Source organism: Argopecten irradians, chromosome 11 (assembly GCF_041381155.1).
Source record: "Argopecten irradians isolate NY chromosome 11, Ai_NY, whole genome shotgun sequence".
Classification (NCBI taxonomy): Eukaryota; Metazoa; Mollusca; class Bivalvia; order Pectinida; family Pectinidae; genus Argopecten; species Argopecten irradians.
In genome coordinates, this window is record NC_091144.1 from 17,015,082 (window position 1) to 17,040,520 (window position 25,439).

Consider the following 25,439-nt stretch of genomic DNA (forward strand, 5'->3'; position numbering starts at 1 on the left):
AGCTAAAAACAAAGCAATGCTGAAAAGTAATCCTGGTTCCATTCACACTAGAATAAGAATGGTCATAAAACCAATATGACAAACATTACAATCAAAAGACAATGTTAAGTTATTCTACTATGAAAATTGAAAACTATTGTCAATTAATCATGCAATAATTGAAAATAAAATATGAAGGATATTCACTTTTTTTTTTTGGGCTGTTGTTATTACATTGGGTTTTTTTCAGCCAGTCTTTGAAGGATAAATACCGGTAAAGAATAATCTTAAAAGTTCAAACTTGAGGAGAGTGTCTCCCACCCCATTACTGAGTGACGTTTGCTTCACAAAGATTTAAAGCTATGACCACACTAGAATGAAGGTCCTCCATTATTGTAACAGAACTTAAGAATGCTCCAAATTGGCTTTAATTTCCAGTAATCTAGTCTCAATGAGCGAGATTTGAATGACCTCTTTTTTCAATCACAATGACAGATAATCTGCTTTAAAATCCAAACACTATGACCAGATAATGACTCACCTGATTCGGCTCAAGCTTATGCCTCCTCGTAGTTCTTGCTCCACAACCAGATTCAATTTCTAAGCCTTGTCACCTATGCTTGGTTGCTCATGACCTGAAGAAAACAAACAAAATATATACCAAAACATCTCGTGTACACAGCAGGCACATCTGTTTTTCAAATTACCTTGCTATTTTAAGAATAGAGAGCTGCAAATGTAGCAACTCTACATGAAATGGACAAATTATAAGGAATTTCTGTCTGAATTTTAAAATTAACGCTTCAAAATTAAAAGTGGCTACAGGTAATTGTTTCGGTAATTGCAATGCAGACTTCTCCTATTCTACCTATAAAATGAAAACTTCTTTCTTTAATAATTTCTTGTTGACATATCAAAACCAGTGCAACACTAGTACTACACATACCCATGCATATATAAACATTTCACTGAAAGTTTGTGTTTTCATTCGAACAACTACAGTACAGTATTTTACTATAACACTACAGAAAACATTACTATAAGGGCTAAAGGCTATATATAATGTAAAGATGTATTGTCCATCAGGCAGGTAAATACCGAGTTAGTGTATCCTATATACAGGGTACCTGAGGACAGCATAAAACATATAGGTGTTGTCAGGTTTCAGCTGACTGTATAAAGTTGTGACACCTTATATTGTAAAGCTAGCCTATACCATTTTATAGCTATACTGGCCCCCCTGGGTTCTACAGAGCCCAAATTTCAGTCTTTTTTCAATTTAACTGGTATGGCAACATTTTTGTCACAAGATAAAAACGTATTCCATAAATAATGAATGTAGGTTAACACTGAACTTTCCTGTAAAGCTAGTCCATAATATGAAAATCTTCAAGTTTGTAATCTTCAATGGAAATGTTTTTTCTAACTGATATATCAAAGAAAGTATTATTTCAATCATGAAACAACATATAGAGGCTTGTACTTGACTTTGGTAATGTCAGAATACCATCTGATATATAAGTTGACCATACATTAAGTTGTTAGGTTTCCCACTTCACTGAAAAGAATAAACTGACTGGCCAGGTACAGGTATACAGTCATAAAATGTTATCCCTTATATTTAATGTCCTCTATAGGCTTTTCCATGTCAAACCCGAGTCATATTCTTGTCAACTTGTCACAGAACTTCTGACAGAAATTCTCCTAAAACCATTGGGTGCCTGAATTATGATTTAAACACCCAGTGTGTAACATCAGTTTTATGATATTTCCATGATTCTTGTGTGTGGTTTGACAAGGTAGAAGTGCACACGTACGTATAGTACACATCCTATTATATATTCAAAAGCAATCTAATGTACCAAAGAAAATTTTATTTACACCTTCAAACATGTGAGGCAGCCAGTGTCATTTCTGGTATAGAAAGTCATGAAGACTGAAGTACCCAGTATAAAACCTGAGTGACATCCAATCAGTATCAGGCAACTACACCCTATCATGTGCCACACACACAGCCCATGTGGCTTCATAATACCAACCCTTGCACAGATAGATGTATATGGGTTAGTAGTAATATTTTAGAACACCTTTACCACTCTGCCACCTAGACATGTATACAGTTAAACAATACTCAAGGTTATAATACACCTCTGGGGACCAATAAAGTAACATTTGTTGTAAGCATAGTTTGTTATACACATGTTACAAACATCTTATAAGAACCTTGATGGGGACTGAAAATAACTTATATACTAAATACATGTGGATCTCAAGGTATTGGCTTGAGTTAAGACGGCCTCATCTGTCATTGCATGCTTAGAGTAGCTTGACCTTCTATGCTGCCTTCCCATTCTTGTGGCATATCTCTAAAGAAGCAGAGAAATACTTGATCATTATATACTTTGTACAGGACACTATACAAACAGGTTCTGTGGGATAGCTAACCAGCCACCAAATGACCTTTGCCAGACCAGGCTTGCTCCAGGATAGCATCTTTAATTGGCTTTATATATATAATGTTTGCAGTTCCTTGATCTTGAAGCCTTTTTCATAATTGCCCTCAGTATATACTGTCCAGAGGTGATAAAATCCAGACACTTTACAGTATGGAAACAAGCCATAAAAACCTTAATTTCTATCTTTGATTTTACTTCATTCATTTGCAGCAAACAAGGAAGATTGATATCTATATTCACATTACAACCTCATAAAGTAATTTGTCAGGTTATAAATATTCATGACAAAACTACTCAAAAGTCATAATAAAGAAATTACAACAAATCATAAATGAGATGGTAGACTCCAGGAGTGGATTTTTAAAATATACAGTAAATTTAGTTTATGGGATAGTTCCCTATCTGGGTCACATCTTGGGAAACCTTGAGTAGTTATTCATGAATTTGAACAGGGAGTCTACACATATAATGTTAACCCAATAGAAGTATCCAGAAAGATATCAGAAATAATAGCTTTGATGACGAGATAAGATATCATATTTACATGAATTAAGATATATTATATATAGAGAGCCATCACATTATACATGATTCAGGATTGACAAACACCATATGAGTATACCCCTTCATCTAGGTAAGAACTTACAGTGATATAACTTGAATGTCCGGGAAAGAATTTACTAGTATAGTCAAGATCATCAAGTTTGTGCAATTCTATTTGACAGGAACATTGCATATAAATGTACCTGCAAATTCTACTGTCTGAAAAATTGTTGAGCTTTATAAGTTGACAGGTTCAAAACCTTTAAGATATATGCTGGCTAGGTGTGTTCATCATGTAATACATCAACATATACAGGGACAGTTGCCAACATGATGCCACAAACAAAACACATGGAAAATATAATTTTTCTGGCCAATCTCAGTCTTTGGCATGTGGCTTCTCTCAATGTTTTTCAAAGGAAGATAGGCAGGTACTGTTACAGGTATGACCTAGTTTCTGTTCTAGCTATAGTGCAAATTATATTTTTTGAAACACAGAACTGCATATGCATATGCATGTACATATTTTATTATGGCTGCATACCGCATATATACTATTCCAAGTGCATCAAATGCAAGTCTTTCTATACCTAGAGAATAAAGAATCAGCCTCCATATATATTGCCTTGCTGCACACGACCTTACGCTTTCCCTAAATAGTTATAATTACATAAAACTGGTATATAACCAACAAAGTTTGTGTCACATATGAACGCTCGACTGCCACTTCACAACATATAGCAAATTAAACTGCAGTACTAGGTTAGTACATAACATCTGTCTAATAAAACTGTGAATTTGTCGACACTTTGCAGCTCCATTAATGCAAGCATATTATATATACAATTTACGATATGTGTCTGGATTCATCCATTGGTAACGTATGTAAATAAAGCCAAGTGTGCACATAATGAGAACAATATGTTGCAACATTAAAACAGAATATGAATACGTTTTTAGAATAAACAAACAATAAACGAGCAGAAAATATAACAGGTTATTCGAAAATAATACCAAAGTAACTCTGGACAAAAACAACAAGTTTTCATTAAAATACAGGTATATCCATATGTATGTATTTTTATTAGAATCACTATAAGGACCTAAACGGTTACCCAGGTAACAAGGGAAAGGTCCAGGTTTCATGGCCCTTACCAGCGAGGTCAGAAAATAGGTAACTGAACCTCAAAGATAAAGATACTAACCAAAGCCATAACTTGTCTCTTTTTTCCTTTATTCATTTCACATATTTTGGAGCAAAACATATTACTTTATTTCCTTTTAACTAATTATAAGGTACCAGGTAATTTAAGTTTTAATGTATAGAATGTCTACCTACAGACTATAAAATGCTAGCAAGACATATAGACATTATACATATATCCCCCTTCAACGGAACATATGAAAGATAACCAATTTTTGGAAGGGGCAAAAAAACATTTCTTGCAATACTGAATAGGTCAAACATATTGACAAGCCATAATAATATTTGAGCAGAATTCAGGTATACCTATACAATAAATCACTATTACATTCATCATGGCAAACCATATTTTTAGCTTGATAGGACCAGATGTTACAGGAATCTGATTCAGACCTGTGTTTGCTCTAGAGCCAGTTACCTTTATCAGGTCAGCAGAGAGAGGAAGAATTTTTTGTTATCAGGAACAAACATATCCCGACCCCTTCTATAGCCTCAACATGGGGCCATTCAAGGGGAATGATAGTGCATTCAGAATGGTTTTCAAGTAAAGATGCACACTTTTAGAATTTAAACTGATTTAAACTTAAGCAAGCGTTAATGTTCCTTTTCCTGAAGAATTTAAATTAAGTTTTGCCAGAAAATGTTTTGCTGTTTAAACTTTTTTTTGTCATGTTCTAGTTTATTTCTTAACAAGTTAATTAGTTGTAGATGTAATCATGCACTAATTATTCAATATGTTATATGTTCTATCATTAACATGGAAACCAATGCTTCATTCATTTTTATAAATGTTATCAAATAATATGTTAGTTATTGTCACCTGTCAATGCTATGAAATGTTATCAAAATTTTTTATTGTGTGGGGGCGTGCATGCATTAGTTATTCTGACATACACACCGAGCTCATCAGATGACATATCTGTTTCGACACACCCTTTTCTGGGAGATCCTGCCTGAATACCCTTTATGGTGGCCTCCTATCAAGCTGTTTTACTATCTAGTAGCAGACAAGGGAGGCTCTATCAATAGGGCAAATTCATTGATAAATGTGTTAAAGATGCTGGCCTAGGCTGATCAGATTTGGTTCTAAGTACAGAAAAACAGAGCCAGACTGTCTCCCTACAATGTGCTAGTGTTATTGTTAACAGATTTAAACCCTTTATTATTAGCTGAATTAAAAGCTTATACAGACAAGTTCTTGTGTATACCATCATATAAAGTCAAATCTTATTTATAGCTTTTAAAATCCAGCTGATATTACATTAGCTTTTAAGTTTTTAATTGTTAACATTTTGGAATATGAAATGTCAAAGAAAATAAATAATTTTAATTGCCAGGAGGTGTAAGAAAGCCAGAGTACCCTTAGAAAATCTACCAAACTTCTACCAGTAATTCAACTTTGCCACTGTATTCGACCCAATAAGTGTCCACGTTCCTATAAACACCCCTCCTCTTTTTGAGGACTCATTTCAATTGCTCGGGCTTAAGACCAAAACTATCAAAACTGTATAGCTTTGCAATAATTTCATCTTATTAAGCACTGTTTTCATTTTATAGCCCTGGGTGCTTCTTGGGTCGAATATGATATAAGAATTTGAACTCAGATCCCAGAAGTGGAGACCACGAGCTAGTGGTTATGTCAGAACATATTAACCGCTCTGTAACCATGGCATTTTTACTTGAGCAACACAATGGCTGTGATGTTAGTATTTTTGTTAATGCAGCAGCGGCATCAGAAGTGGAAACAAAGAACAATCCAGTTATCATATATACATTCCACTCTTCACCCTTTGATATCCATCAATGAAAGCCAAACATTATCTAACTCCACTTTGAAGCCATGAGTACAATACAATATACCCTGCCATCCTGTTACTGCATGAAGATTTCCATATTGTTTACTGCCAAAAACACAATGTACTGGCCTGACCCTGATGTACTGAAATAAGTGTAAGGCCAAGTTTTAAATGATGGAATTTCCTCTGAGGTAACTCAAGTCTTGAAATGATAAGGAATGAATTCCGAAGGACTTGTGTATTTTATTTAGTGTAGAAAAAGCAAGAGAATGGAAAATGATAGCCACTATAAGATTAGAATAGAAATGTATTTTGTATAACAATTCACGACCTTAGTCCTTAAGCAAATTTTGCAATGCGCTGATAATGAAAGTCAGCTTATCACAGATTATTCCTATTCATGTATATATGTATATGCCAGAATATTAGGTCTTTATGCACATTGTTAATGTCATAATAAGGCAATCTTCCTGAATGCACAAATTTGTCATTACTGCCAATTGGAAATCTTTTTTCAATTTAAGTTTATGCCATGACCAAAATGGGATAGTTTAAAATACACTGTGTTTGCGATAAATTTGAAGAAATTGTTCTAATTTAACAGCAACACTGTCTGAGCATGAAAATCTTTATGAAATGGAGACAAACTTACTGGAATCCTTTTTTTAACTAACATCTAGATATTGATTTGGTACCGACTCTGAATTCCCAGTAGACAATCTCAGACACTGTTGGCATGGCGTCACTAGTGCCACAGTCTATCTTCCAATGTCGGTTGTGCTGCAAAATACTGTATTCAACCCAATTAGCTGCCTCCCCTTTCTGAGGCCTAGGTTTGATTAATCTTCTCAAAGGAGTAGATATGATAGGACCAGTATTTGGCCTTAATTTTTCAGGCTGAAAAATATTAACTCTGATCCACATCAATTTCACATCAATAAATACTCTCATACTTGCCATTCATCAAAACATCACTTTTTATAACCATGCTCCACCTATGACGTCATCAAATTGATGATTTTCCTCTTCCCGCCAAACTTTGCTAGAAATTCATCATCTTTAGGTTAGAAAAGGCATGAAATGGATTTGGCTGCCACCTTGGAGCAACTTTATATTTTGCATGAATATGCGTAAATACACGATACACAACGTGTGAAAATCTCTTTCTGCTCCATGAAGGCGGCCACATTCATTTTTAAAGAAAACCATTAAAAAAGTATGATTTTTCAAGGATTTTTGTGAAAAATGGCGAGAAACTGCATGTTGATGACATCATAGTGAACATAATTGGCACATGCGGGATATTTTCGGGATGTAATGTGTTAGCAAATGTATTCAACTGTTATATGGCAAAATATTTTCTTCACTAGAGAATTAATTTTGCGACCATATTCGAGTCTTAACGTACCTTCTCCTTTTGGTCACAGTATACAGGAATTCTTCTTCCATTTCTGATCAAAAGTTTATCATATCAGTTTTATTTGTGAGAGAAATATTTCCTTTTCTTCCCAGGTATCATTATATTATGAGACAGATACAGTATACCATAACTTACCTGTTACTGATTTAACCCAATCCTTTTGTCCATGATCATGATCTGCAAATTACTGGACATAGATTATGAAATGCATTAGGCCAAATTTGAAATTGATAACATACATCAAACATGGAACCTGGTGTCATTATAACTACCCTTACAACTACAATATAAATGTTTGTCCGATCATATTACTGAAGTGAAACTAAACTCGTATGAAAGCTAGAATCCATCCCATTGTTACCATCATTATACCAATACAACCACTAATTACAGGAAGTTATAAATCTGACAGATCAACCAAAACCTGAAATCCATATCTACACGCCAACAATACCAAGTATAAATAATGTTATTGTATCTGTTATTCTTAGCCTTGGATGAACTGTAAACAACAGCGGAAACATTTATTGAACCAGCTCAACTAGAAGTGCAATTGACATTTTAGAGTCACAATCCATGCAAAGTCGGCGTGCAATGACTAGCCTACGGCAAGTCCGTATAGATCAACAATACAGGGAGAATTCTCAAAACACATTAAGGTCCAGTTGAACGCATGGCTTCATCACCTGCCGCCATTTTCGAATTCACACACATGTGTGAAAATAACACTACTAGTTGATCGGCACTTTGAAAGTTTAATCATGATCGTAAATTTTTGCCAGGAAAATGTACGTAACTTTGTTTATTATTTAGGTTCAGAATTGTAGACACAAATTCAATCCTGTTTTGTTATTGCATTTGATATTTATCGTTTAGCTGTTTCTCAAAGATTCACGTGTCGATCTAACGTAAACAAGAATCTAACATTGGAATATTTTTTGTTGTTTACTTGTTGTTCGTTTCAAGTGTAAATAATTTACGTATTTATCAAGTAAACGAAACAATATCTATTTGCCTGTTCACATACATATGTGTGAGGTCAAACGAAGGTGCAAAATGTCATCTCCGCCTACTCCGGTTATTTGCATATTTTCTTCTGGAAAATGACTTATTCAAATAAGCGGAATCCTCTGTATATATAATAGTATTGTGGATAAAGTTTTCATTTAGTTTTAGGCTAGCAATCACATATACAGGTGAAAGTATAAAGAGGCCACCGTGGATGGCTTCTTGTGGCCTCTCAACAATATAAAGTTTCCGTGATATAAACAAACTGGACCAAATACCTTGTGTGTAAATAATCCTTAATTACAATTGAGATTTATTCCAGTGTTACACTGTAGTGTAATGTAACAGTTTATGTCATAGCAGTGTTACCCAGAGTTGTACAAGAGACATTTAAATGTGGATCAGGCTACACAGGTCTAGCTGGCAGGTATATAAATATCAGAGCTGTCCCTGTCTATCAACAACCTGACAAATCTATTAGAGAAACATTAACTACACACACTCATTGACATCTGATCACACATGAATAACAAGGTATCTGTCTACATACATGTATAGTGGTAGACAAATTACAAACCGCTACATACATGTCTGATAAACTAGTACCAAGACCATTAGTTTTTCTACCCATAGCAATGTTTAAATAACATTATATACCTGTCAGTCAGCCACAGGTGAAATCCAGGTAACAATAGACTGTCAGAGTTTGAATAAACTGATCAAAAATCCATACAATAGCAATAATATGTGAACCCATCTGGGGTAGGATTCAAGGTTACATTATCAGACAATTGGTTTTCTGATTTTCATGTAACTGTTGGTTTTTGTGGCCTTCAATCATATAACTTTTGGACGTGTAACTGTTGGAATACCGTAAAAACTTGTATAATTTGCGCACCAGTGTAAATTGCGCAGGTACTTTTTAGGGCTGAAAATACTGAAAAAAATCTATATCAGTATATTTTGCCCATCAAAAAATTTAATACCCTCATGGTTAAGTAAAGTTACCAATTGATATCATATGACACGAACCATTAAACAAATGTCAGGTTATAATTAAATGGACAGGCTGAATGAATTTGAAAGGAAATTCTACACTTTTACAACATGCAAGAACTACATTTAAATAACTATGTCTGCAGCACAGTATTATCATGATCACTTAAATTTGTGATCAATTTCAAGTGGCAATATGATTTGAAACAACTGGATTTGATGTTTATGACTGAGACCGACAGATTTTTTTCCAAGTACATTAGTAACAGATGCTCACCAATCCAATTCACTGTGAAATATTATGGAAATGATATATAGTATGATTCACTGAAATTAAATTCCTCATCTGTAAAACTTGGACTTGGAAATGAAAAAGCTCAAATAAGTCTCTTCATTTCAGCTTATTGGTGAAGACATGAAGGTGAATGGCGCATTGTTTTCATAACAACACTTCAGGAAATATTACACCAGATCTTTTTCATTTAATCATAATCTATAGATCTGTTTAGTACCAAATTCACTTTGGCAAATATAAAGTCATGATAGGACAGCTAACATATCCACCATTGTTCAAGTCACCTAATTTCCCCATGCAGTCACTTTATTTGTACAGTTTATATCCTTAAAGGGACCATTTGGTCTAAGAATACATCAAAACTTCCGTTACTTGCACATATTTCGGAAACAAACCAGTTCTAATAGAAACTAGATTAGTTGGTTTAACTGTGATATGTCAGAAAAGCCCACTGTAGTCAAATGTATGTGAAATGTTCAATTGCCATTACACATAGCCTTGTATGCCGAACCCTGGCCCTTCCCTGTGTAGTTAAGAATTTTTTTCTAGAACTACTCATATCGCTCCTACAGTTCTTAAATTGTAAGATGCATGTTCTGTCTCAAAATTATTTCATTAACTCCTAAGTGGTTATGAATTACATATGTTTAACGTGTGTGACTTTACCTCGGGTAGGGGTACAGCGTATACGTACATGTTGTACTTGCTTAATCGTATTGATCATCAACAATTGGGAATTTCAAAGGTATTAATCAAAATACTTAACAATGTTGTGGTATTTGTCACTATTTCTTGTCATATGTTTCATAAGGAATGTAGAACAATACATTTATGTCATATTTTGCTTCGTAGTTATGTAACAAATTAGCCTCACCTAATTGTCCCTTTAACATATACAAATGTACATGTATATGTACAGTACCCTTAATGTCGCATATCTACCAATACTATTGAAGTAATAACTTCTGTTTAATCCAATTAAATAATCTTAATCTTTATAAGCTCAAGTTAAAACTGAATTTCAATACAAGGAAGCCATGCATGGCTAAAACATTGTAATTATGATATCAAATTAAGCCATATTAATTCAACAATGTTATTCACCAGTTCGCAATCTTTTTCTGTTTCTTTAATGGCTTTAGCACATTGGTCATATAAATCATATTCATTGGTGTATCGTACAAATATTCCTGTTAAACAGTTCAGGAATTCCGAGTCTAGTCTGCTTATCACATAAGATTACACATATGATATGCCATGTACAATCTCTTTTATAAATTACAGATAAAACCATGCAAATAATCTCATCTTGTAAAAGTCAATATTAAAGTTTGCATTTAATATCAAACAATTCAAAATTTCAATTTTATGCTGGAAAATATCAATGCACTGTCTGAATATAAATTATCCATTTTATACAAATGACTTTTGTTTTAAACTAATTATCATTAAGGATGCCACAATGGCCAATTTTCGAGAGTTAAGCTGATGACTTGTAATACTGCTGGATGAGTATGTGTTGATGACCAGGTGAGGTGACTTGTAATACTGCTGGATGAGTATGTGTTGATGACCAGGTGACTTGTAATATTAATACTGCTGGATGATCATGAGTATGTGTTGATGACCAGGTGACTTGTAATACTGCTGGATGATCATGAGTATGTGTTGATGACCAGGTGACTTGTAATACTGCTGGATGATCATGAGTATGTGTTGATGACCAGGTGACTTGTAATACTGCTGGATGATCATGAGTATGTGTTGATGACCAGGTGACTTGTAATACTGCTGGATGATCATGAGTATGTGTTGATGACCAGGTGACTTGTAATACTGCTGGATGATCATGAGTATGTGTTGATGACCAGGTGACTTGTAATACTGCTGGATGATCACGAGTATGTGTTGATGACCAGGTGACTTGTAATACTGCTGGATGATCATGAGTATGTGTTGATGACCAGGTGACTTGTAATACTGCTGGATGATCATGAGTATGTGTTGATGACCAGGTGACTTGTAATACTGCTGGATGATCATGAGTATGTGTTGAAGTTGAGATCATGAGTTGACTTGTAATACTGCTGGATGATCATGAGTATGTATTGATGACCAGGTGACTTGTAATACTGCTGGATGATCATGATCGAGTATGTGTTGATGACCAGGTGACTTGTAATACTGCTGGATGATCATGAGTATGTGTTGATGACCAGGTGACTTGTAATACTGCTGGATGATCATGAGTATGTGTTGATGACCAGGTGACTTGTAATACTGCTGGATGATCATGAGTATGTGTTGATGACCAGGTGACTTGTAATACTGCTGGATGATCATGAGTATGTGTTGATGACCAGGTGACTTGTAATACTGCTGGATGATCATGAGTATGTGTTGATGACCAGGTGACTTGTAATACTGCTGGATGATCATGATCGAGTATGTGTTGATGACTAGGTGACTTGTAATACTGCTGGATGATCATGAGTATGTGTTGATGACCAGGTGACTTGTAATACTGCTGGATGATCATGAGTATGTGTTGATGACCAGGTGACTTGTAATACTGCTGGATGATCATGAGTATGTGTTGATGACCAGGTGACTTGTAATACTGCTGGATGATCATGAGTATGTGTTGATGACCAGGTGACTTGTAATACTGCTGAGATCATGAGTATGTGTTGAGACCAGGTGACTTGTAATACTGCTGGATGATCATGAGTATGTGTTGATGACCAGGTGACTTGTAATACTGCTGGATGATCATGAGTATGTGTTGAAGATCAGACGGCAGCTGTTAGTATACACTAGTACATTGGCTGAGATAACATTCCTGATATACTCCTTACTGACCCCCCAACCAGCAGGACTGTAACATGAGCATCCATTCTCAGATAACAGGGAAACTAAAGAGACTACTGTATATATGTAGCATCCACTCTTTGATTAACAGTGAAACCTGCAAACTGAAGATTAAACCAAAGATCTAGAGGATTCCCAAATGTATTCTCTTCTAGGCTTGGAGTAGTAGCCTTTACAAGCAGCATCCATTCTCAGATAACAGTGAGAATAAACCAAAAAGGACTCCCAAATGATGTATTAATTCTCTTCTACTGGTAGTCCTTGATTACTGCCCATAGATTATAGTAGCATTCATGCATTCTCAGACCAAAGAAGACTTCCAAATATATTCTCTACTAGCCCTTGAGTACTAATGTTTACATACAACATCCATTCTCAGATAACAGAAAAACCAAAACTGAAGTATTACCAGTTATAAATACATATCTTTACTAGTCCTGGGGTACTAGCTATATGTGCAATGGTAGCATCCACTCTTATTGATAGAGGCCGAAAGATGGACTCCCAAATGTATTAGATCTCTAGCTACTAGTCCTGGAGTTCTATAGACTATACATACCAGTACACAGAATCCATTCTCAGATAACAGGCCAAATCGAACTGAAAAGTAAACCAAATAGGACTCCCAAACATATTGGATCTCTACTAGTTCAGCATAGCATCAGTTCCCACCGATAATGATGAAATGCTATTGAATACTCCGGAAACCAAACGGTAATCCCAAGGCTAAAAGTAGCTATGGCAATGGCTTGACTTCATATATAGCAAATATTAACTTCAACATAAGTTTAGTTCATATAAAACAATATTAATTTATATCATAGGCCATGTATACACAGAATATGATAATTCATGGAAAGATTTTTCTCAAAGTACATGGCCTGAGTTTGTATAAAAAATTGATAATATCATAGCTAAAATACAGAGAATATGATAATACACAGAAACATTTTCACAATATCTGCATGGCCTCAGTTGAAATTTAAGAGATATGAATCACTGTTTTAAAGACAAATATGCAAGAATGCATGTGTGCAAGTGACCTTGAATAACAATATGTTGTTAAGTTCAGCTGTTGGTCTGAACATGTGTGTATAGCACAGGAAACGAGAGATAGCAGAACTTGAGCTTATACTCCTCACATGTACAGGAATGCAGATTACAATGGGAAGCTGGGGTGTGGTATGTTCGGCTGTGTTATCAAACTACCACTCAGACATCCTTCAAAACTTGAAACTTAACGACTTTTCCACTAGTCAATATTACTAAACATTCCTCCTACAGGCAGAAACATTCACCCTGTATTTTTTTCTCTGCTTCTCTTGATCTGTATATGGCTAGTATGGCCTAGATTCACTGGTGAATCCTATGATATGTGTAGTAAAATCATGCTGTGATCTAAATAAAAGCCAAAGTTCTACACCAGTCATTTTACCATGTGATCAACCAGCAATTGCTGTTGTATCATTACATTCAATTCACTTGAATTTGTATTTATCGCCTGAACTCGTTATTAGGCTTAAGCAAACAAAATTGTCTATCTCTGTGCCCCTATTAAAGTATTAATATAATCAGAAAGAAAGAATGATCTATATATATATATATTTATAATTGTGTTTTGTTTCATTTTATAGATTCAGCAGTTTGATTATGATTTATAGAGGATGGCATTCTGTTTTTACAAATTTTTTGAAAGATTTCAAAATTTCACTCTCAAATTGGTTTTTTTAATTGTAATTGTCTGATATGCGTTCCCTAAAAGTCTATACCTGTGATTCAGTCTGAGTGATCTACTATACGTATACATTACAGGGACACACGAACACTGGTTTCACAGTTACTACTTAGTCAGACTTGATCAGGTCTTCGTTTGCAACAAAGACTGAAAAATTAAGGGAAATTTGTTATCTTTGGTCAGATTGATTCTTGCATCCGCTGACTAGTGTGCTTCTAGTACAGTTGGAAGAGCATCAGACTAAATCAAGTGGTCAGAGGGTCATGGGTTCTCATCACAGTTAATTAGCTTAATTGCACAGCTTTGTATAAATTTATACTTTTGATTAATGAGTTCTGCCGATCGTCCCTATAAGGTTGAATTCAGAAAACCCATCAAACTAAGAGATCAGTGTTACTTGAATTCAATAAATGTCTCGATGAAATCATGTATGAATGAATGAATTAGGATTGAGTAAGAGATGAATGACATGGAGACTTTCACTTTTACTTGTTGCAATTCAAACAGAAACAAAGTGATAAAAATATTTCAGGTAAAGTACGTCATATTAATTGCATGCAAACATTCAAAAACAGTGTCACTATTTAAAGAATATATACTCTGCTCTTAACCTGTTAACTAGTAAATGCTACAAAGCGCAGAACAGACTCGGAGCCTATGTTTAACGACCTTGCGGTGAGCAAGATGGCGACGCTTCCTAGCTTCCCGTCATTTCACATGCCGATACGTTTTCACAGACAAATCAATAAATATAATTACAAAATGCCAAATGTTGCCACATACAACATTAACTATATCAACAGTAAATTGCACGGTAGAATACAAACACACAACACTACAAACAAATGTCAATGCACCGTTTTCAGCGCTTCGTCGAGGCGTAGTCTGCCGGTATCGATGAAGATGCACCAGGGCCGGCTACTTGCGTTATCTCGACAAAGCACCGGTTTTGCTCATTAACAAACGATTACAGCATGCATTTTACCTGCTTATGTGAAAATTAAATCCTGTTATCCTACCTGAATACAATCTTCGAAACATACACTTAATCCTTGGTTCAGCCCCGTCGAATATACTGACCCAGATCACAAAATAACAAGGCTTTCCCGAATTTTGAGACCCAGGGCTAATCTTTTCTATAATTAGCTCCCTTGGCTGTTCCGTCTTTCTAACATGCCACAATTTTTTCAAGTAATGCAAAATATTCATTAATTACCTCTAATCTTCTTAGTTATGTATGTTTCCAATTTTAAAAATATAGAACATTATTTATTTTTGTACAACTAAAAGTAAATTTGTTCAGGATATCAATGTTATATTTAAATTTATATATAGAATAAGCGGGGAGGGCGTAAAAGCGGATGTTGGCTATTGTGAGGATGACATCAGACTTACATTATGCATGATAGACAAATCGTAGAATTTTTAATGAATCACTGTCTGTGCTTGTAAAGTGATATTTTTTGTTTATCATCTCGCCATGAAAAAAATCAATTACTTGCCAAATTTTATCTTTTGTTTTGAATTCCTTAAAGATGCTCCACCGCTGACAAATGGTATTTTTTCACTATAAAAAACAGGAGCAGACGATTTAGTATTTTTCTTCTGTTACAAAAGTTACTTACTTTACACCATTAACACCATTGAAAAGTTTGAGCTTCTAATTTTACTTCAAGTTAAAAATATGAAAAATAATTAATTGCATCCCGAAAAAATTCCGTGACACTATATCCTATATGGAATTAAGTACTGATTGCGCATGCACTAAAGGCGAAATAAATTATTTTATATTATTTTTTGTGTTAATTAGGCATATATGTACACGATTAAACACCAATTATTGTTCAAATGATTAATATCATTTATGCTCTGTCGGCGGTGGAGCATCTTTAACATTATCTTCAATAATAGTGCAACAAATTGGTAACAGGTGCCCGCTGCAAATCAATTAGTGCCAATTAATGAGTTAATTATCAATGAAATGACGGGTTTCGTAACGTAAAATGGTTATGCTCGAAATGCAACGACATGTCCATTTTATTCTTATGTATAATCCTTTCCTGGGGTCGTTTTTTTTTTTCAATTAATGTTATATTTTAATTTATATTTTAAAGATGCTCCACCGCCGACAGAGCATAAATGATATTAATCATTTGAACAATAATTGGTGTTTAATCGTGTACATATATGCCTAATTAACACAAAAAATAATATAAAATAATTTATTTCGCCTTTAGTGCATGCGCAATCAGTACTTAATTCCATATAGGATATAGTGTCACGGAATTTTTTCGGGATGCAATTAATTATTTTTCATATTTTTAACTTGAAGTAAAATTAGAAGCTCAAACTTTTCAATGGTGTTAATGGTGTAAAGTAAGTAACTTTTGTAACAGAAGAAAAATACTAAATCGTCTGCTCCTGTTTTTTATAGAGAAAAAATACCATTTGTCAGCGGTGGAGCATCTTTAAGCGAATTGATATTATAATTTTTGCATATGATTTATTCTACCGATATTTGGAAGTTTTACGTCACTTTTGGTTAAGTATTAGTTTTTATATATATGTAAAACCAGTGCTCAGACAATTTTTAAAGTGGATAATAACATTTTAACTAAGCACTGATGTCACTATATTTTATTAAATTACAGAATTATTTCTTCGGGATATGAAAAAAAATGTGACCTGTGTGAATCATTGTAACACCAATGCTTATAATTATTTTTCAGACTATCTGATAAAATGAAATACTGTTAGTTTAAACTATGATATTATGAAAGCTCTTTCGTTGATTTAAATATTTTTCCAAAGGATTGTTTTTTTTCAAATCGTCGATGTCTCTCAAATGATATCAAGTAACGTTTGGTTTTCGCCTTATTTTCGGATTTCATGAAGAAAAAATTATCAGTTCATCAGAAATTTGAAGTCGGTTTTAGTATGCTACTAACAGACCAGTAATTTTACAACTACAATGTATCATGTTTTTCACAATTTTGGTTTATTTCTGATCAAATTTCCCCCGTGGCTTTCTTTACAGGCGTTTAATCAGAAGTTAGAGAAAGTTGGAAATTGTTAAAAACAGTTTATGTGTGTATACACTTTTCATTATTACCTGAATATGAAGTTTATTGTACAAATCAGTTAACAACATAAGACATGTACACAATCATAATTTGAAAACGCGTTGAGGATCGTTTCACTGAGATGGGTAATTGAAATAAGTGTATTAGGAAAACAAACAAAACAAAAACATTATATATTATTAATAGACGTAAAGGACAAGTTGACGTCGCTAAGCAGACGGTGTATAATTTATCATTAGAAGATAGAAATGTTACTGATATGAAATACTGATATAAAGGCTAACTGATAGAAAATCATTGCTACAAGATTGTGGCATTTTTTTAGGATCCCCGAAATAAATTTCTAGAATGTGCATATCTTAGTATTTTCCAATATTTTCTTTTCCTCGCAATGGTGATTCCACCATTAAAGATATATAACTATGAAAATTGTATACCGTACTCAGCATTCCTCCAAGACAAGACCCAAACATATGTACATGTATGAACCTCGTCTAACCAGACACATAGAGAGTGGACAACGTTAAATCAAAATTTTCTGATGACTAAATTTTTTTTTCTAAAAGAAATTTCCGGAAATAGGATTCTACGAAAGCCGATTTGGCTCATTTCGGGAAAAAATAATAATTAATACGCGAAAATTTGGAGTAATTACGCGAAACTTTGGCGTGAATTCATTACAAAGTTTAATATGAAATAAAAATATTATGGTGATGTGCTTGGTTTTGAGAGGTATGAATTAAAATTAAAGATAGCTTTTTGACGTAAATTGTGATTTTACCGGAATTTCATTGTTTTCAGCATACACACGACAAACTAGAGTAATATTTTGTAAATTAGTCGTCTTTTAAATATCAATCTTCGCAAAATTGACAAAACCATTTTTTTCTTTAAGAAAATAATAATATTACACAGTCAACCAATTATTTTTGCTTAGAACAGCTGTAAATGTTACCCCTACCACTTAAAATTTGCAGATGAAAATACCATACATGTCCTTTTTTCAACACTTCACAAAAATGTTCTGATGACTAACTTTTTCTGACATTCTGCAGCTCAAAAGAAAAAAGTTTAGCATACTAAAATAGAAGATCAGTGTGCTTGATAATTTTGTCCCATAAAAATATGTTAATTTTTAACATTTCTTGGTAAAATCAAATCACTTTTATCTTCACTGTTATGATTCCAACCTCATTTTAATTTCAGTGAACATAAGAAAGCTTTACAGCCAAAAATAACTTGATATAGCTAAACATATTGGCGTACCGGCGAACCAAGTAAATGTATTGAAGGTTCATTCCAGTCTAGCCAACCTTCTCAGTGAACATCATTCCAGTCTGGCCAACTTTCCTGTTTTCACACATTGGTCAGACTTGGTCACACCTGAGTGACCGTCAGGTAATTAATTAAATTCCTGGTTAAAAGTAGTCACTTACCTACATATAGTGTAAGATTTGAATCTGCCGTTCACAGTACTGGATTTTTTTTCTTTTCACAACATATTGGAATAATGAAAAAGCATAATATATATATATACATGTATAGCAATGACGCGTCGCAAGATACTGGTGATACTTTATATTATGATACATAAGCTAAACTACGCGGTTCTACATCTTACATGTAATTGATTATATGATATAAGATAGAACGCCTTTCCTCTTTTTCTATTTGACTCTTTTACGACTGAAGAGACACTCAAATTTCAAAATGTCGTTATGTATCTACAAGATACTATATACTATAATTAGCCGTTTTAGCAGAAAATAACGAGAGTACCCAATACGTAATGAATATGAATCCCCTCTTCTGCTTTTCTGAGATTGAAATTACACACTTCGATTAGTTTTGAAATATACTTAACATGTAATTGGATCATTCCAAATGAAACATTACCATTTCTTTGTAATGTATTGTATGCATCAATGAGAAAACAATGCACAACTTTTAAATGTTGAAATAGTAAATATAATGCTTCAAAAAATGGGTGTGTATTTCAATTACATGTATAATGGACCTTTAATTTGATGATGGGCATAGGACAACACCCTCAATAATTGGACAGTGATATTCTGATGGGAATTTTAGATATTCACGGGAGACATGTTGGCGAATATTGGTCGAATTCATGGGGTGATGAATTGAGTTCATCTTGAAACAAATTGAATGAAAAGAGCAGTTCATGTTGAAATTGTTTCAAGGGGAACTCAATTCATCACCCCATGAAATCGACAAAAGCAAGATTCAATCCCTATATTTGCATAGTGAATATATTGTATAGTGATAAATGTTTCTATCTAAATCTCACTAAATGTGAGACAAGGTGTCCAATGTATAACCGTTTTTGTTTAACTTTGTTCTATAATAGTTAATATGTGGTACACAACTTTTCTGATATAATAATATTTTTTATCAACATGAACCATGCTACATACATGTACGGTTTGATAATTTATTTTATTACAAACCAACATAAACCAAAATTGTATCATTCTTAACCAAATATCGACATCTAATGAATATCTTTCAGCTTCTCCATATATCATAAAAAGTGTATCAAATTGTCTAGTGTCTACTAGGATATGGTTTTCCTTTCAGATTTTCAGATTTTATTTCACTCTCAGACATACAAGTATGTAACAGGAGGTCACTATACATAATATAAACATACAAGTATATTGTGCCCATAGCGCAACAGTGCATTACAATATGTATTAGTGATGTACATGCTCAATCAATAGTTTTTCAATTTTCTTCAAAAACTTACATATATTTGTCAGAACAGTAATGTTACATATAGTAAACAGGCCTTTCATTTTGATAACACTATGGTTTCTATAATAGTAACTTGGTATATACATTTCTCGTAAACGTTTCACCATTTCATTACTGCATTGAAACAAATAATGATATTCGTTTCCAATATCAGTAAAACATAGATTACAAGTTCTATTTACTTCAGGGGTCCCAGTCCATCTTCCAGTTTCTATAGGTAAGTGCATGTTCGAGGTTCTGAATTTTATGATGATTTGTCTATCTATTGGCTTTAGTTTCACAAGATACTTTTCAAATTCAAAATTGCTTTTAAAAATAGAATAAGTACGACCTCTTGATGAATTCTCTATATATCATTAAACCATTTTTGTACAAATTGATCTTGTAATCTTTGTTTTACGATAGATTTCAAATATTCTCTATTATATGTACATACATTCTGGAAGTCCCATATATAATTCAAACCAGTTTCTTCAAAAATATTTTTAACATTTTGCATCCATTTGAATTCCATGATATTATTTGTTTGCAAGTTTAACATCAACTTATATATATTACTTGAAAGATTATCAGTAGTAATCAATTTATGCCAGAACATAATAATTCTGTTTTTAACCTCTATATAGTGAGGGAATCTCCCTAATTCACCATATACCATGTAATTACACGTACTTTTCCTAACGCCGAGTATACGTTTACAAAACTGTAAATGAAGCTTTTCAATAGCTGTAATATTTTCGTGACCCCATACTTCTACTGAGTACATCAATATTGGTAAAACAAGGGAATCATATACTTTTAACTGGAGATCAATAGGAAGAGGGATGTTTCTTATTTTCTTGTAAACAGCAAACATAGCTTTTCTTGACTGTTCCAACAGTTTCAATTTCGTTTTATGAAAACTCCCATTGTAATTCATCAATATTCCTAGATAAGAAAACGAATCTACAATTTCAATCTCTTTGTTAAATAATGTGAAATGAGGACGAGTTCGAGACTTCCTCTTTGAAAAAATAACAATTTTTGTCTTATTTGTGTTTACTTCAAGTTTCCAATTTTCACAATAAATTTCAAATTTATTTAAGGCTGACTGTAGATCGTTAGCTGATTCAGCCATTATAACTGTATCATCTGCATAAAGAATTACAAATAGTTTAATATACATTCCAATAGTATTACCTAAATCTTTTACATTCTTCAAACAGTTGACACCATGCTCTTCAAAAAAAGTTTCAATATCATTAAGAAAAATAGCAAATAAGAAGGGTGACAAATTTTCTCCTTGCTTTACACCGACGTTGCAAGTAAACATATCAGATACATCATTTCCATTTTTGACACAGGATTTTGTATTTTCATATAGATTAATAATTGCTTTAAACATTTTCCCTGTTATATTGCTTCTTTGAACTTTTTGCCATAAACCGAGTCTCCAAACTGAATCAAAAGCTTTTCTAAAATCAACAAACGAACAGAACAGTTTTTTACCAAGTGAGAAATAGATAGAAGTTAGAACATGTAGAATAAAAATATTATCAGTTGTAGAATGGTTTTTCCTGAATCCTGCCTGGGCAGAAGTTATCAAGTTTATTTCATCAGCCATTTTGTTTAGTCTACAATTTAATATGGATGTAAAAACTTTACCGAGACAAGAAACAAGACTTATTGCTCTATAATTATCTAGATTGTTAGGATCCCCTTTACGCTTATATATAGGTTTTATAACCCCTATCTTCCATGAGCTTGGAATGAAGCCCGTATCAAATATGATATTAAATATCTTACAATATAATGGCATAAGAATTTCTGCGGTGGATTTTAAGTATTCATTTAGAATTCCATCATGACCTGGAGCCTTATTATTACTTAAACCGGCAATAGAACAAGTTATTTCGTCCTCAGTAATTTCGTTATTTAATAAATCATCAAATACCCCATCAACAATTTCGCCATCAAAGCTATTATTAGAGTTATCTCCCTTGTTTAAATTTTTGAAATAATCATACAAATCTTCTATGGATTTATCAATAATATTTTGTTTACTAGTTCCGTCAATTTTATTGAGGATATTCCAAAATGTTCTGGGCTCTGATTTGGATACGTTTCGTAATTCCCTTTCCATTTTCTCTTGGTGAATTCTATAAAATTTATTCAGAGTTTTTCTGTATTCTTTACAAGTATTCTTACGGGTAGTCTTGTTTGTCGAGGTTTTATCTTGATTATAACATCTTTTAGCCTGGTGAAATAAAATTCTTTTAAGATGACATTCATTAGTGAACCAAGGTTTATTTCTTTTTTTTTTTTACATCTAATTGAATGGTGGGATGTTTTCTTTTCGCCAAAAATATGCTTCGCCGAATTTTTGAATAATATACCTAAATCATTTACAACATTGTCTATTTCAGAAGCGGTGACTAGCTCATTCGGCTTAACTACTAACCTGTCCAATTTTCCCATGATATCTTGAAGACTACCAAACGCATCTTCTTCGATATGGTTAACATAAGCCATTAATTTTTCATTATTCCATTTTATATAATTATTTGCTGAAGTGTTCTCTATATCTTCTCTGTTTGTTCTAGCTATATCCATTTTGTTAGAGACGCAAAATTCAAGTCTACAGTGAACATCCGAAAATAAGGGGTCAAAATCAAATACTTCGAAGTTAGATATGTGCTTGAAACAATCAGATGAAAGTAGTAGATAGTCAATCACGCTAGTTTCGTTACATGTAACTTTTCCAATAAATTTGTCTTTCCCAATCCGACCATTAGCAATGAATATATTATTATTTTTACAAAACTCTAGAAGTTTATATCCAAAACTATTAGTTCTTCCTTTACACTGACTTGTTCTCTGTAACGAAATACCAGCATCACTTAGATTTTGTAGATCATAAAAGTATTTATAGAGTTCATCATTAGAATTGATATCTAAAACATCAATAAGAGTATCATCAGGCTGTATATAATCATTATTACATTGTGTTTTGGCATTAAAGTCACCAACAAAAGCAAATTTACAATTATCGTCAGCAATATCAATCATTTCGTTTTCAATTTCTTCAAAACAATCGGCTGATGAATATTTCGAGTTTTCAGGAGGAATGTAAACACAGCCTAAAAGTATATCAAAATCCTTATTAGTTAATGTTTTAGGCAATCTCATCCACTGTATAAAATCAGATGGAGTTTGGTGGAATTGTAAATGAGTTTTCAACTCTTCTTTATATATAATAAGAATGCCACCCGATTTTCTTTTCACCTCTTTAGACCTGTTTTTACAGAAATATTCATAGCCATGTGGTAAATCTAATACATCAGATTCATCCATTTTACTTTCGGCAAAAATCAATATGTCGTACGATTGGATAAGTAAATCAAATTCTGGTGATCTCAGTTTTGATGATACACCACATACATTAACAAATGTAACTTTAATTGATTTATTCGGACAATGTCCCGGTGTTTCATCGTCAGAGTCACTGTATAGTTCCTCCTCGCACCCCTAGCGGTATCTATCAGGGGTGGAGTCAAAACGCCCTCGCTTGCGGGGGCGTCGTCGATCGGGCGTGCCGAATGCGTGGAATGGTGGAGTAGCATTACGTTGGGTACCTTGGGCATAGTTTCCTGTGGGTTGTGGTGTCTGATGGCCTTGTTCGTCGTAGGGTTGTCCATCTACATATAGGATATCGCGCACAATTTTGGCCCTGTGCCCCTCTGCGCGGAGCTGGCGTAGTTTGGGGTAAAGGCTACGACGCGCCTGCTCAATTTCCTCAGGAAATTGTCGGTTGATTCTGTACGGCTTTCCGCGGAGCTTTCTGGCATTTTGTAGGACATGCTCTAGGTCTGCTTGGTAAATAAATTTCGCTATTATCGGCCTAGGACCTCTTCTCGATTCTCTACCGAATCTATGAACATTAGCAAACTGGGGGGTTTCATAAATGCCGAGTTGCTCGTCGAGGAATTGTCGTATGACGTCATATGTATTCTCCCAGTTCTGCTCATTAATGCCAGAAAAGATCAGATTGTATTTCATAGATCGACATCTCAGGTCCGTAAGTTGTTCTGTAATCTCATCGTTTTTCTCCGTCACATCAGCTAAAAAATGTTCTTTTTCAGTTTTGTATTTGTCTAGGTCTTGTTGTAATTGTTTCACCATGGATTCTAATTTGCTTGTATGTTCTTGTAAGTTTTTAACGTTTTGTTCACCTTTTTGACATTGTTCGGTCACGCCATCGAAGATGTTACTCAATCCCTTAAGATTATTGTCAAATTCGGAGAAACGTACGTTTAGTTGACCGGTTTCATTTTCAAGGGAGGTCACTCTTCCCGACAATTTGGACACTGATTCACATACGGTATCTATACGTTTGATGGCAATGTCAAAATAATCAAGTTTGGAGCTGATGGAATTATTCATTTTTATTATCAACTTATGCAAAGTTTCAAGAGTAATGGGTTCATTCTCAGACTCACAGTCGTATAACGTAGCCCTGCTTTCAGCTAATACATCAGACAGTTTATCATGCTGGTCTGCCATGTTTACATATGTGGTTCACTCGCGTACACAGACAGGTAAGGCACGGGTATTCACAGGTGACATACGCGTATATAGTGTTCATTCATGCGGCAATGCGTAATGGCAGTAGTTGAGTACCTTCAGTAGACCGTGACGAATCGCCGATCGTATAGTCTCCTTACAGCATTGGACGAAATTCACCTGTAAGTCTATTTATAGTAACAGTTTGGATTATAATTTGTTAATAAACACACATATCAAAAAACTACTTTTCAAGTTGACAAACTTCAGCAAAGTCACTCCAAATAATACCAAACAGTTCCGATAACGAACTCATGGGAAAATATTGATACTTGAGGTGTGAGAAAGTGTACAGACCAAGGTGTGAGAAAGTGTACAGACTAAGGTGTGAGACAGTGTACAGACCAAGGTGTGAGAAAGTGTACAGACAAAGGTGTGAGACAGTGTACAGACCAAGGTGTGAGAAAGTGTACATACCAAGGTGTGAGAAAGTGAACAGACCAAGGTGTGAGACAGTGTACAGACCAAGGTGTGAGAAAGTGTACATACCAAGGTGTGAAACAGTATACAGACCATGGTGTGAGAAAGTGTACAGACAAAGGTGTGAGACAGTGTACAGACCAAGGTGTGAGAAAGTGTACATACCAAGGTGTGAGAAAGTGAACAGACCAAGGTGTGAGACAGTGTACAGACCAAGGTGTGAGAAAGTGTACATACCAAGGTGTGAAACAGTATA

At 34.0% G+C, this 25,439-nt stretch overlaps 1 long non-coding RNA gene across 1 annotated transcript; it reads right to left on the bottom strand.

The window, feature by feature from the left end:
* Positions 1-520: 520 nt before the first annotated feature.
* On the bottom strand, positions 521-15,461 carry LOC138334863 (uncharacterized). Its single transcript, XR_011210202.1, has 2 exons — positions 15,323-15,461; positions 521-614 (listed from the first exon to the last, which is right to left on the bottom strand). It is a non-coding gene; the product is annotated as an uncharacterized lncRNA (long non-coding RNA).
* Positions 15,462-25,439: the final 9,978 nt, after the last annotated feature.